At 35.1% G+C, this 15,506-nt stretch overlaps 1 protein-coding gene and 1 pseudogene across 1 annotated transcript in view; both read right to left on the minus strand.

Moving 5' to 3' along the window:
* Positions 1-15,506, minus strand: part of LOC145792645 (uncharacterized) — a 205,404-nt gene that overhangs the window by 14,151 nt on the left and 175,747 nt on the right. The gene's annotated exons all lie outside the window — the stretch shown is intronic.
* On the minus strand, positions 6,747-13,491 carry LOC114324047 (putative LRR receptor-like serine/threonine-protein kinase At1g14390; annotated as a pseudogene).

Below are 15,506 nucleotides of genomic sequence, written 5' to 3' on the forward strand. Positions count from 1 at the left end.
CCTCATGGTACCACTCTTCTCCTTTTTTATATGGATGATATGATTATCACTGGTAATGATGCAGCTGGTATTCTTCACCTCAAACGTTTTCTCCACCGTCAGTTTGAGATGAAGGACCTTGGTACTCTTAACTACTTATTAGGCCTTGAAGTCTCCCATTTTTCTACTGGTTCCTATTTGTCCCAGGCCAAATATGCATCCGATCTTCTAGCCCGTGCTGGTCTTACCGATTGCAAAACTACCTCTACTCCAGTTGATCCTCAAATTCGTCTCACTCCTCTCGATGGGGATCTCCTCTCTGATGCTACTCTTTATCGCCAGCTAGTTAGTAGTCTTATCTATCTCATTGTGACTCGTCCTAACATTGCCAATGCTGTTCACATTGTTAGTCAGTATATGTCGGCTCCTCACACTCCCCACTATACTGCTCTACTCCGCATCCTTCGTTACCTCAAAGGCACTTTGTTCCATGGTCTTCACTACTCTGCTTCCTCTTCTCTTAAACTATGTGCCTTTTTTGATGCTGATTAGGCTGGGGATCCTATGGATCGATGTTCCACCACGGGTTTCTGTTTCTTCTTAGGGGATTCTCTTCTTACTTGGCGCAGCAAGAAACAATCCCTCACTACCCGCTCTAGTACCGAAGCTGAATACCAAGCTCTTGCTGATACTACTTAAGAACTTCTCTGGCTTCGTTGGCTCCTTGCTGATATGGGTGTTTCTTCTTCTGGCGCTACCTCTCTCTATTATGACAATCAGAGTGCCATTCAGATTGCTCACAATGATGTTTTTCATGATTGCACCAAGCATATTGAGATTGATTGTCATTTCATTCGACAACATGTTACACGTGGCACTGTTCTTCTTCTCCCTATTGCTTCTGCCGATCAACCTGCTGATATTTTCACCAATGCTCATCCTCCTAGGCGCTTCAGTGATCTCGTTTCCAAACTCAACTTGGTGGATGCCTACCCTCCTTGAGTTTGCGGGGGGATGTTAGTAAATATTATATAATATACATTAGCAAGCTGTAAGCTATAAAGGAATTAAAGTTCATTATTATGTCTACATAGTGCATAACTTTAATTATGTTGTCTATTTCTTCTTTCGGTTCTCCTCTCTATAAATGAGAATCATCACCTTGTAAACAATATACTGAATATGACAAACACACTTCATTCAGTCTCTCTCTCTACCAAACTTACAGTAATTACACAATATGAGTCAAAGGAACTTTATATTACACAAAATTGAACTCATTACATTTATGGATGACAATTTTTTCCTGCAGAGTTTTTCCCGCTCTCAATAAAGAAGTTTGGCTTGGACAAATTTTGCTCACATGCTCTCATTTTTATTATATTTATTAAATATATTTATATATAAAATGACTTTTCTCTAGTTCAAGCGTTATTTAGACACATAGAGTCTATCATAAATCTTACTTCGATCATTCAATCGTTCATTCTTTAAATTACTTTGTGTAGATCATCTATCAAAAATAAAAATGTCAATATGATATACATAACTACATAATTTATTACATTTACTTACAAAATATATACTATTTATTTTCAAAATTATTCATATCCTTCAATTTTTTCTAAGAAAAATATAATATAATTATATAATTATAGATAGAGACTAGGGCAAGGGTGACTTGGGCGTTGCCATTACACTCACTTTTAAAACCTTCTATAATTTTATATGACTCATGTTCTGCAAAGATAAAAGCATTCTACATTAAACAAGCACTAATATTTAAAACTACATAATCTCTTCGGCAAAGTGGTTATTCATTAGGATTTGATTGGCTCAGCTTTGGGACAGGAAACTCCCCTTCTTGCACTAATACAATAGAATCAATTACATGTTGTCAATTAAGTAGTTTCACAATGATTGATAAATGTTCAATATATTGATGACATACATATATCAGTAAAATTTTCTATTTGTACTTCATTAGTTGAAATTTGATCAAATCTGTTTTAAATTTCTCCCAGTTTCTCAACAACACCAATGGCAGATAAATATAGAAGATGATATTTGTGTTTTGCTGCTGATGATGATTGTACATTCTATTTAAAATATTGTTCCAAATTACCATGAGGCTTACCTTCTAATAGTGGTTGTTTCTTGTTTATATTGTGATTGGTGCTAAATTTTACCTTTTGTATTGAAGAGTTCTAAAATATTTTATGTCCATCATCAGGTACCTTTAAATTGACACTTCAATTTTAAGAAGATTATCCAAATAAGCCACCAACAGTGCGCTTTGTTCCTCGAATGTTCCATCCAAATAGTAAGTTGGAAGCATGAACCACACCTTCTGCTCTTTTTATTTTCAAGTTCCGAAGTAATTTTAAACTTGCACTTGCTGCACCTGCTTATAATGTTCTCAGTAATTTCTGTTTTCTAACTATATCACTATTGTCTATTTTATCGTCATTTCTTGTCAACTTTGTTGTCCATAAGTGTGTACACAACGGTTGTGGAACATTATGTTTATTCATTTATGTTTCTATATTGTGTTTGTTGACATGCTTTTATATAGACCGGAAATAGCGATGCTTTACTATCCTTAAAAAACTTTTCTTTGCATTTTTAATGTGTAGGAAACTTGCCCTTGCTAATGATAATCCCCACTTCGAATTTAAGGGTTGTAAAACGAGGTTCGGAGGAAAAACTACTATTTGGTTATTAAAGCTTTTTGCAAACTTTCACTAATCTACAGGCACAAAAAATAATATAAATAAAAATTTACACACATTTTCACTTATCATTGCTGGTGTGGTCTTTGCCCCTACCAGTCCCAGGTATATGTAGTCCCCTGTTCCACTCATACCAGGTAGTTACTGGGCACAAGCCCTATAGGTGCTCCCAAGGGGGGCCAAGCGCTTCATGGGAGTTGACCTCGTGAACTAAGCCCTCCCGAGGCACTTGTCACAGCTAAATTTTCCACTCTGCTAACCCCTTGGCCCTTGGGGTTGTTGCTAGAGTCACATAACTTGTCAAGTTTCTTCTCCTGCCCTATCATTATTATATTGTTTTTATTACTATAGCTTTTACAATTACCATTTAATGTTATCTTTTATATGTTCATAACATGAAATGTGTGTATCTGCTGATAAAACATTAAGTCCCCATTTTGCCTTGCCTTTTGGCAGTTTATGCGGATGGAAGTATTTGTTTAGATATTCTACAAAATCAGTGGAGTCCTATCTATGATGTGGCTACTATACTTACCTCCATCCCGGTATGGGATTATTGCTTTGTACGTCATGTGTTGAACTTAGTACTGTCAAGTGTGACTACTGATGACAAATGGGATTGAAGGGGTTCTAAGTTAAAGCTGAAGTTGAGTATGGAAACAACGATAACTAAACTGTAGCGAGCTTATGAATGAACAATTTTTTTTTTTAAATAATTTTTTTAATGAGGTCTTGAGTTTGAATTAATTGATTGATTGCATTCACCCTATGCATCCTGAAGAATGAATCCATGGGGTCGACAATGTTTACTCAATCAATCTTTTCTCTTTTCATTCCAGGCTCACTAAGTTGAAGTGGAGTGTGGACACTTTCTTTTTTGTTGTTCTTGGGCTACTTACTTTTTTAGGCAGTTATAAGTGTTCATTTTAAAGGAAACAAGGAATTATTGTTGTCAATTTTTTAGGTAGTGTTAAAAATTCTTTTCTCTAACTTATTCCCCTCCCCCTCCCCCCTCTTCAAAAAAAAAAAAAAAGAAAAGAAAAAGGGTAAGAAAAAGTTACTGTATAGCCCATTGCAAAAGAGAGTTTTTTCTTATTTGGTGATGAATTTTGAGTCCTTGTTCTCAGGTTGTGAGGCTTTTGATTTTCAGTGATCCTCCACCCGTAGATTTAGAAGATTGTGGTAAATCCCCACCAGAACTAATAGTCTCTTGTTCTTCTTTTTCTTCTCTTTTTTTTTTTTTTTCCAATTATTATTGCTTTTGGGAAAGGGGATATTACATAACTGTGGTCTTTTCCAAAAATATTTACATATTCATGAAGAAGTTTATAATTTAGTATTTTAATATTTATAAAGTTTATCATTAATATGTAATTATTTTTCAGAACTTGGACTAAATTGATATTTCCCCTTTGGTAAATCTAGTTGGAGATTGGTTGGACGTCTGACAATTCCACTCAATAATACATTGAGAAGCTTTGGTATGGTTTCATAAATCATTGCATAAATACAACATTAAGCAGGCTTTTAAACAGCTTTTGTGCCCCTTATAATCATGCACGGATTTGTAGCCCTTGTTGAAACCGTTGTATAGATTTGAACCAAATGGTTATGCTCTTATGATCTGTACTATTATTATGAATTTGAAGGTTGAGTTTATATATGTGTTTATAAAAACATAATATATATTCCGTTTTTGAGGAATTTTGTTGCATCACCGTGTCCCTTAATATGACTTCTTTGTGGATGAGGTCGATAAGTAGCTAAAGTTTATAAAGTAAATGCATACAGTACTAGGAACAACATAAGGAAAAAGCTATAGAAAGGTAGTTAAATTCTTGAATTGGATTCTGTAAGAAGGTATATCTATTTGTTTCTTCATAGCTCAGTTAATTTCGTCTACTGAAGAAGCTTTGTATTTACAATCTGTGACTACATCTGGTTCCACTCCTCTTGAGACACTATTTGTCAAATGGTACATATATAGAGCAGTGTTATCAATGGCATTGCATTATGATGACTTCATATATCTAGTCAGTAGTTATGATGCAACACAAATATTATGTTGTCCTCCTTCCATCTCCGTATGTGTATGTGTGTTTGTGTATGTGTATAATTTATGATTGTGAACGTGTTTATAGTCATCATTTTTTTAGGGGTGTTGTTCCCATCTCTTGCATGTAATGTTTTTTTAATCGTAGACTTTTCTATTGCAGTCATTGCTTTGTGACATGAACCCAAACTCTCCGGCCAATTCTGAAGTTGCACGAATGTGTAGCGAGAACAAGCGGGAGTACAACAGGAGAGTACGGGAGATTGTTGAGCAGAGTGGGACGGCTGACTGATACCCCTTGTAGTAGGGTGCGATTAAACATCAAAAAAATAGTTTAATGGCATGTTTGAATAACATTGAAACTTTAGAAACGATTGTGTTGCAAACTCCGTGAATTATATTGTGTGTGCTTATGTTCTATGGATGAATTTTAGTCCCTATTTTAGTTCCTGTTGAGCTTGTTGTCATGCTTTTTTCGTCCGAGTTAATGTACATACAAAAATTTCTTGTTAATAACCTGTTATCGGCCTACTGAGGCCGATACAAGTATCATAGACGAACTAGAATGGTGTTCTAAGATGTACAATTGTTGTCCTTAAACTTGTTCAGGTTCTTCTATGAGAGTATTTCCTTCTCATGGTCAGCTCTGTTTTTATCTCAGACAAAGCAGGATTAATAATTTTAATATCTTATACTTGTGCATGTATACAATGGATAATTAGGAATGAAATTATCTGTTATAGTTAAGTTCCACCTCCTTAAGATGGTGAAATTTCAACTGTTTGGTCAATGAAATTTCACAAATTCAGGGAAATTTCACTGTTTTCACTGTTTTAAAACAGAAAAGTTCAAAAATTTTCATTTTCAAAGCCTCTATTTCAACTTTTTACCATGAACTTTATAATTAGGGACCTAGTTTTTTGTGATTGATCCTTAATTCTAGAACTTTTAATGCTTAACAAGAAATTTCATTGATTTCACTAATGCAGTGAAGTTTTATGATTTTGTTAATTTATTTAATAGAATTTCATATCATGCTATAGATCTTGAGAGGATTTTAAATCACAAATTTCACACACACACAAATGGATATGTGAATTAGAAGTTATTAAAATTTGAAGGTTTGAAACCAATTAGAAAGTGGCAAAAAGGACTATTGAAGGAGTAATTGTTCCGTCCTCTTAGAATTCCACCTTGTTTAGGTACTCTTGTCCAAAATCTCTTACCTTGAGTACATAAAAAAATGTTTGTCATTAAATTTCTAAAGAAATGCTATTAAAGAAATGTTTGTCATAAAAATTGTTTACGTACTCATAATTTTTATGCATTACGTACAGTTCCACTCTATAATTTTGCTCCCTTCCCCCATTGTAAGGGTTATCCTTATGTTTATACTACAACAATTTTACTTTACAAATTATTTTTCTAAACTTTTGCTTTATAATTATGAAAATTTTAAATTAAGGGAAAAATTACTTTGCCACCTCCAAATAGAATTATCAATTGGAATAATTGTCCCTTAAACTATTGATATTAGTTTATTTTACTACAATCAATCGAGTGATTTAATATTTCCGACAGATAAAATAATTTGCTACAATTAATTGTATTTTGTATTTTATTTAATATTGATATTTTAAGGGGTAATTGTTCCGTTCAAATCAATATTTGAGAAAACAAATTGACACTAGTGTGATAATTTGAGGGGATAAAGTAATTTTTTTTTTAAATTAATGTAGAACCAAAAAGATGATTGGTTAAATTCAGAATCTAAAAATTTGAAACCAAGCAAGTGTAGTTAAATTCTGAGTTTGATTCCAATTAACCCAAACCAACTCCATTCATGTTGAACCCTATTTCTTTTCAAAATTGAAAACGAAATTATATGCATAGAATTCAATCACAGAACCAGATACCTCATGTGAGAGGGTTCTGTTCGATTTTGTTATTTAATTCTGTGCACTTACAATTTTATAAAAGCGTAAGGGGGATTCATTGTTGAATCACTAAAGCCCTATACAGAGTAACTACACATGATCATGAAATTCAACAGGATAGCTACTGAATTACACCACAAGATAATGAAATTCAGGTAACAAACACTGCAAATCTGAGAAGTTTAATTGAAGGCAATACTAGACTTTTGTGCTAAGGTTTCCACTGCTAGTCCATCCTTCTTGAACTTGAATTGAGTATTGCATGTGCCAAAGAACATCTTCAATGATGGGATGTGAGATTTAATCTTTGCTGAGGCATTTCATGGTGATTTCGACCGCAGTTTTTAATGATTCGTGTGCGAATGTGCCACGAATGGAAGGATCAATTGCTTCTCGCAATCTCAATGGTGACTCTGCTAAACCTCTTTCAAGTTGTGAAGTGTAAAATGAAGTTGAAGCAAATTAGGATCAAGCACACTTAAAGAATACTAGAATTTGAAGAAAGAAAAATCAGCAACGGTATGTGCTCCCAAAAAAAATTCTCTTTGAAAAGTATTTTGAAAATGAAATGTGGACAAATTTGAATCTACACTACACATAGGGTATTTTTTAGGAATACAAGATTATCTTTCTGTAAATTATTCTATCTCTCTGTCTTAATGCACTAACAACCATTGAATTATGCCTTGAGATTTAAGTGTCTTGAGATGCTCACACAATTTAATGATTGGAAGTGTATTAAGACAGAAGGATATGAGAATTTAAGATATAATTTATCACATGCATTTGCAACATCACGTGGTTGTATGCCCAACCAATAGTGTTTCATGATTGGTTCAGTTATTATTCCTCTGTTTTTGGGACATGTAAGTAGATAGTCCCTTGTTATTGGGCAAGTATTTGCGTAATCAAGTAATTATTTTGTCTTATCATAACATCATATTGGTTATATGGTTACATACTACAAAAAAAATAAGAAAAATGGTGGGCAAGTCATAAAACACCATTAGTGAGTTAGGAGGATGGACATCTTTTCCCAAGTAAGAATAAGATGTTCTCAATCTTTTTCCAATTTTTCAGAAAGGTTATTTCAGTGACTCAAACCCACATCATTCAAAATGCCAACATTAACATTTACTGTTGGATCGAGTCAGCATCCTTTGAGAATTTGAAGGAAATGAAGAGAGAAAATGATGGAAAATAAATATATACCTGAAGTTTGAGCTCAGCCAATTGAGTTTCGGATGTGATTGGTTTACCAGAAATTACTTCAAGTAGAATTATACCCAGTTGATAAATATCATTCTTTTCTGCACTTTCAGTGCTGCATATACATACAGAGCTTCTATGAAAATGAATTCAAGGTTTTAAAGATGACAGAGAAGATTAAGTGGAAAAAAATATTACCTGGAAAGCCTGTTGGGGCTGTCTTGTCCATTGAGAGGGCTCTCTGAACCGACCTGAAAACATTTCAAAAATGCAAAAGGAGTTGAGCAGAAAGACTGATCTATTTGATGAAATAAACAGTTTGATTGATTGTGTTTTTATTCTGTCCTGTTTTCTATTTTTATTTTAGAAAAATTATTGGGTGAATTACATATTTCTACCTCTGTAGTTTTCAAATTTCACTTTAGTTTGAATTATTTTAGTTTGAACAATATTAACTACATATATTTTAAGTTCACTTTCAATATGGCCACTTCTTTCAAATTACCGTCAATTTTTTCTCCGTACTAACTCATACAAGTGACAAGAAATGTGAAATGTACTTGTTTAACCTAAATGCAAAAAAATTGCTGATTTTCAAAAAATATTTCACACGTAAAAGTGTTATGAAACTTTTCATCTTCTGAAGACACGAAAAAGCAAAAACCCGGTTGCCAATGTTCAGGAATTGGTAATAATGTAAGCTTGAAATCAAGAATAGCTTGGATGGCAATGAAATGTTGTAGCTGCTAATTTTGCCAGTGAGAGTTTTGTCCAACAATATGTTTTCGATCATGAGATCATTTCCATACATTCCTGGACTGATTCCGGAGTGCAAGAACTGGATTCCCCTGGCAATCCCCACTGCAATCCTCATTCTCTGTGGTCATTTCAGATACTCCCTCTTTATCCTATCTGCCAAATCTAGAAAAACACAGGCATTGCCTTATATCAGATTCTCTCTCTGTGGACCTAATCTCATAAATTCTTGAACTATCAAAATTCTTCACCTTTCCCCTCCAAAAATGGGGTCGTTGTACAATTTTTGATAGTTGAGAGTCTATATGTATTTTTAAAGTCAAGAGAATGATAAGGTGATATTCAATGGTAGTTAAGAGGTAAAGTGTAATTAACCTTACATTTTAGTTTAATCCCAAATAAACTATCTAAAATCATATAATAATAAATACAAAAAAAATAATAATTAACCTTACATTTTGTGTCAATGTCCCTGACAAACATGTGTATTTTTTGTTTGGACATAAATAAGGATATTTTTATAAGTGTGATGTGTGCTATTTATTTTACCTGTAAGGTGATCCCTCAAAGACCCATTTGCAGCAAGTTCAAGGACAATGAAGACAGTGCTAGATGTATTGGGGTGGTGCTTCTGGTATGTCACAATGCAGCATCCTAGAACACTGACCAAATGCCGATGCCTCAGCTTCGGTATCATTTCCATGTGTTGCTGCAAGCTTTGTTGCGAATGCTTCTGTTTCAACTTCAGACATTTCACCAGGAAAATCGAGCCGTCTCTGAGCCATCCTCTATAGAATTGTAATCAATAAAAAATAATTGTTCATTGATTAACATGAATAAGATTGAAAATAGTAAGATGCTCTACTATGTATCTAATCTGTGTCTCGTTCAGTGAAATTTGTGTCAATCTAACTCTTTTTACTTGTCCCTGAGATCCTTCCCCGGACAAATTTGAGGGGTCGAAGTTGTTTGTCACATCTTCCATTTCCTTCAATGTGAAAACATGGTACGGTGGTAGCCCCATCGACAGCATCGTCATAGTTTGCAGTACATGTCCTGTGTAATTGAATTTTTTTGTCACTAACCAAGCTATTTTCATGAACTTTGAATGAACATTTAAGTGATTTCTCAACAACCAAGTTGAGAGAATGAATGAAAGAACGAATGTTTATACTAGTATTTTGTGGAAAATCCATTTTAAGCCCCCATGTTGAAAGTAGATTTTTGGCCCACCTGTGGTTCCATAGCACTTGGTTTCCTAATTTTTTAAAACAGCTAAATATTCTTCATATAGTTTTGAATATATAGCAAAACCAATTCTGTTAGCTTTACTTGTAAAAAGACATTTATACCCCTGGTCTTTCACCACAACGTGATAAAATGGATTTTGTAAAAAATGTGAATCATATTTGACTATATTTTTAAAAAATCACAAGTAATAAACATGGTAAAATGAATTTTGTAAAAAATGAGAAGAAGAAAGATCAAGATCAAGATCAAGAGCTTACTTCCATCAATGGCAGGCTCGCTCCGAACAGAGCTCTTCTCCAAAACAAAGATATCGCATTCGAAACTATCGTCTTTCTTCTTCTTCTTCTTCTTCTTCTTCTTCTTCTTCTTCTTCTCTCTTCTAAAAATTATCAAAATCAACAATCCAACCGCAAAAACTGCCCCAACAACACCACCAACAATACCAAATATGAGGCCAAGTTTGCCCTTAGACCGCCCCTCGCGATTCATATTCGGGGGAGTAACCGCCAATGCTTCCTTCTGACAGAAGGAATACGGGTGTTGATATTCCAAACCTCCACTTGTCAGACAATTCCATGAACTCAGTACAGTTCGATTGATGGTGTTTGATCCAATGCAGGCGGGTAATTTCCCAATCAAAAAGTAGTTAGAAATATCAACAAATTTGAGATTGACACTACAAGATAGATTCAATGAGAGAGCAGCATTGAATTGATTGAAGGCAGAGAAAACAGAGGAGATGGAATAGGACCCACAAGTTTGTTTCCTGATACATCGAATCGTTGAAGCAGATCAAAGTCCTTTATCTCTGAAGGAATTCCAGATCTCAAAGAATTGTTTTTTAATTTGATTGTTGCAAGATTGGTACTCAGAGAAGGAAATTCAGGCCCAAGGCGATTGATACTTAAATCGATCTCTTGAAGAGATTGCAAGCTTTTCATGTCTGGAACACTCCCATTGAAGAGATTGTTAGCCAAAACAAGGCTCGTGAGATTTTTCAAAACTGAAATCGATCCAGGAATTTCTCCGGAGACGAAACTCGAACTGATATTCAGTTTCTCTAGTGATTTTAGTCGGTTGATCGTTGCGGGTAATTGACCCCATAAGCCTAAGGACACTAGTGAGACTACTTTCAAATTGGAGAGCTTGGTTAGGACTGTGAAGAATGAACCGATGGAGAATTTAGGGGGATTTGGTGATAGACCCCTCACTGTCTAATTTGTCTTTCAAAAGGACAAGAATTATACAGGTACTTTCAAAACCCCCTAATATTTTAAAACTTGTTTCTTTTACTATATTACCCTCATATCTATTAACTCTCCTATTAAGCCATCTTCACAGTGTATTTTAGAGTAAAATTTTACTCTGATTCAGAGTAAAATTTTACTCTGAATCAGAGTAAAGTTTACTATGATTCAAAGTAAAATTTTATATTGTTAAGCAAATCAACACTTTTTTAACCAGAGTAAAATTTTACTCTGAGAGTAAAATTTTACTATGATTAATCAGAGTAAAATTTATTATGATTCAAAGTAAAATTTTATATCGTTAAGCAAATCAGCATGGTTTTAACCAGAGTAAAATTTTATTTTGAATCATAGTAAACTTTACTTTGATTTAGAGTAAAATTTTACTCTGAAAATACAATTTTACTATGATCTAAGGAGAGTATCTACTTTGAATCACACTAAGTGTCATGTATTAATAACCTTGTGTGTTTGGTTGCTGAGAAAATCACATAAACATAACAAAAAAATCAAATATAGTTTGGTTGCTGAGAAAATCAACATGTTTTTTAACCAAAGTAAAATTTCAGAGTAAAGTTGTACTTTGAATCATAGTAAACTTTACTCTGATCCAAAATAAAATTTTACTCTGAATCAGAGTAAAGTTTACCATGATTCAAAGTAAAATTTTATATTTTTAAGCAAATCAACATTTTTTAACCAGAGTAAAATTTTACTCTGATTCAGAGTAAATTTTACTCTGATTAGTAAAATTTCTGTGTGAAATTCTTATTAGAGAGATTCTTATCAGAGAGAGAGAAAGAGAGAGAAATTGAATAGATCATCCATTTTAATAGATCGATCATCCATTGAACAAGCTGAGTATGAATAGATCAATTCAAAAACTAGTAAAAACATAAATCTATATTACAAGGATATATAACCACAAAACACACAGATCAAAAACTAAACAAAAACATCCAAATATCAACATAATCATAATCTAATTGCGGTGGCCATTTCAAAGAACACATCCAAATATCTCTCTATCTTTTGATTTCAAAGAATACATGTCTTCAACAACACTTATACACACAAATATATATATATATACATATATATTCAAAACCCATATTTGTGTTTAAAAAAAATATCTGGTGCTTTACTTGTTAGCCTTAATTACTACATCTCATCATAATATTCTCATATGTTTAGCTAAATATATGGAAGAATAAAATTGAAACCTCGGCTGTTGTGCACTGGTCAATCTTTTAAGCGCAAGCATTCTAATTTATTTAATAAAAAGTTAAAGAATACTTGAGATTGAGAAACTTAAGTGTTCACTTGTTCAAACAGCTATAACAACTGTTTGCAGTCATGTTGTTTGATATCATGCCTTGGACTTGCTGAGAATATACTGGCTTTTGCCTACCGATACAGTACTTAACAGACGAAGCAGCAAATTTTGGTTTCAGTGTGCATCTCAATCTTCTTCTCCAACTCATCCTTCTTGGCCCCGACGACTCTATCGACCTCCTTCTCTTGCTTCAGCAACACGAACGTCGGCATCACCTTCACTCCAAACTCCTCCACTGCACACACATATATATAAATACATACATACACATATACATAGGAAGAGCAAATCAGCGGAGACGTGGCAGAGCTTGGCGTGTTCGCTGGAGGGAGCGGCGGAAGTGGATCGGACGCCGGTGGCATTGGTGAGGTCGACGTAGGAGTTCCAGAGGCGGTAGCCGAGCTTCTAGATCTGAAGCTTGAAGGAGTTAGAGAAGGGAGAGAGGAAGGAGAGAGACAGAGAAGGTGGGAAGAGAGTGGGTGGAGAAGGTGGGACAATTTAGTTGAGGGTATAATAGTCTAATAAAATATTTAAATAATAAATTTTGTCCTTTATGCAAGACTTTATAATTATGAGGGGGTTTAGAAAGTATAATTTTTTTTCTTAGTCCTTTTAACAATGAAAGGAAGGTACAGGGGGTTTATAGTCAAATTTCCCGAGAATATTTATCACAAAGAGTTTCCTGAGAAACAAACAAGTTTCCTGAGGTGGGTTTTGGTGGAATGTGGGATTGGGAAGGGGAGGATCTGTTTCCCACGAGAGAAAATTCTGTTATGTGATTTTCCGAGCAGACAATCACTAGATATGGTGATTGAGGGAGGTAACAGAAGCTGGTCCAGTTTTTCCATCCTTGAAGGGCTTCTGGGTATTCAAGAATTTGTTGGATTTGGAAAAGAATTCTGGTTTCTGATGGAGATAGTTGAGCTATTGAAGGAGGGAGAATGACAAGAAAGAGCAAGAAACAGAGGACGGAATCTCGGAAAAGCTCCATTTTCTTCGGAAAATGAAACCCAAATCCAAATTTCAAGTTTCTTTCATCTTGTGAGGATGAAGAGATTCAAGTGGTGACATTTATTGTATCTAGGAATTTGTGGACTGCAATAACTTCAATATATTGAACTACAAACTGAAACTACAGCTAATACGAAAAAGACACATCTATTGGGGTAGTTTAGTTACAAGGAATATTGTAAATAGATGGAGAGAGAATGAATGAGGAAGAGTGGGAAAATATTTTAGGAAGAGAAAATAAGATGGAAAATGAAGAGAACCTATTTCTGTGAAGAGAGTCAGATATCTGAAGAAAGTGAGTTTCCTCGTAAGTGAAAGCTGAGATGTACACACTCTGGGCATCATTGCAACTGAAAGCCGACTAATCATTTTCAGATTATTAATCCATTATGTATAGTAATATTTTTTGTGCCGTTTGATAACACTTACGTTTTTAATTTTCAGTTTATATTTACAAAAATTTAAAAAATTCAAATAAAAACTTATTTGGTAAATTTTTGATTTATAAATCAGTGGTCTTAATTTATAAATTTGGCCAAAAAATGTAAACTCAAAAATGTGTTTCCATTTTCAGTTTTCAGTGTTTTTTTTTTTTTTTTATCACCCAACACTAGCCACCACCCGCCACCATTTTCCACCACCGTCTTCTGCCACCACCACCTGCCACCACCACTCACCACTCACCTGCCACCACCAGCCACCACCCACCTGCCATCTACTCGCCACCCACTTCCGCCACCACCACCCACATCCCGCCACCACCACCACCACCCACCACCCGCCCGCCACCATCACCCACCTGCCACCCACCGGCCACCACCGCCCATCCCCCGCCGCTGCCACCACCACCCACCACTCATTTGCCACCCACCCACCACCACCACCACCCACCACCCAGCCGCCACCACCACCCACCTGCCACCACCACCAGCCACTCGCCGCCACCACCACAACCACCACACCATCACCCACCACCCGCCGCCGCCGCTACCACTACCACCCACCACCTGCCACCACTACCATCACCCACCACCCACCCACCACCACCACCTACCTGCCACCGTCACCCACCCACTCACCACCACCGCTACCTACTCGCCACCAACCCGCCACCAACCACCATCCGCCACCAACCGCCATCCACCACCCACCCGTCACTGCTTTCCACCACCGTCTTCAGCCACCACCACCCGCCACTTGCCACCACCGTCTTTTTCCACCATCGCCCACCACTTGCCCCCATTTTCCACCAACGTCTTCCGCCACCACCCCCGCCATAATTTTCCACCACCGCCTTCCGCCGCCGCCACCACTCGTCACCACCCACCACCACTTGCCATTTCTCACTCTTTTTTATATTTTAAAATTTTTTAAACATTTTGTCTAAACCAAACGCGTTTGTAGTTTATGTTTTTCTAAAAATAAACAAAAACCAATTTATAAAATTTTTGTAAATATAAACTGAAAACATAAACGTTACCAAACAGGCCCACATTTGAAATGTTTGATTGTTTGTGATGATTTAAGTAAGTGTAGTTTTTTATTTTTTATGAAAAGATGTATAGAAAAATAGAGAGGTGATGTGTTCTAAAAAAGATAAAAAGTGTGCTATTGTAGTTTACCCCAAACAGTAACAAATTACAAAAATGCTTTGTACCTCAAATTTGTGTGCTCTAAATTTATCAAAACGACTTCGTTTTGAGAAATTCAAGCCATTCGAACCATTCAGACTATGAAAATTCAAACTACCAATCATTGTTGAACAAATTAATTGTGTCTTATATGATTATGTGGGTAATAAATTAACTCCTCTAATGCTATATCATTTTGGGTTAATTGTGAATATTTTTTTAGAATATGTTTGAATTATAAATTTAAGTAATGACACGAAAAAAAGTAAAATAATAAAAAAATTCATTTATATTTTTTTCGCCTCACATTTTCTCTTTCGCCTTAAGAGTTTCAAACATTTTCTTAATTAAAATCATTTTTATA

Source organism: Camellia sinensis, chromosome 6 (assembly GCF_055761805.1).
Source record: "Camellia sinensis isolate YWXY chromosome 6, ASM5576180v1, whole genome shotgun sequence".
NCBI lineage: Eukaryota > Viridiplantae > Streptophyta > Magnoliopsida > Ericales > Theaceae > Camellia > Camellia sinensis.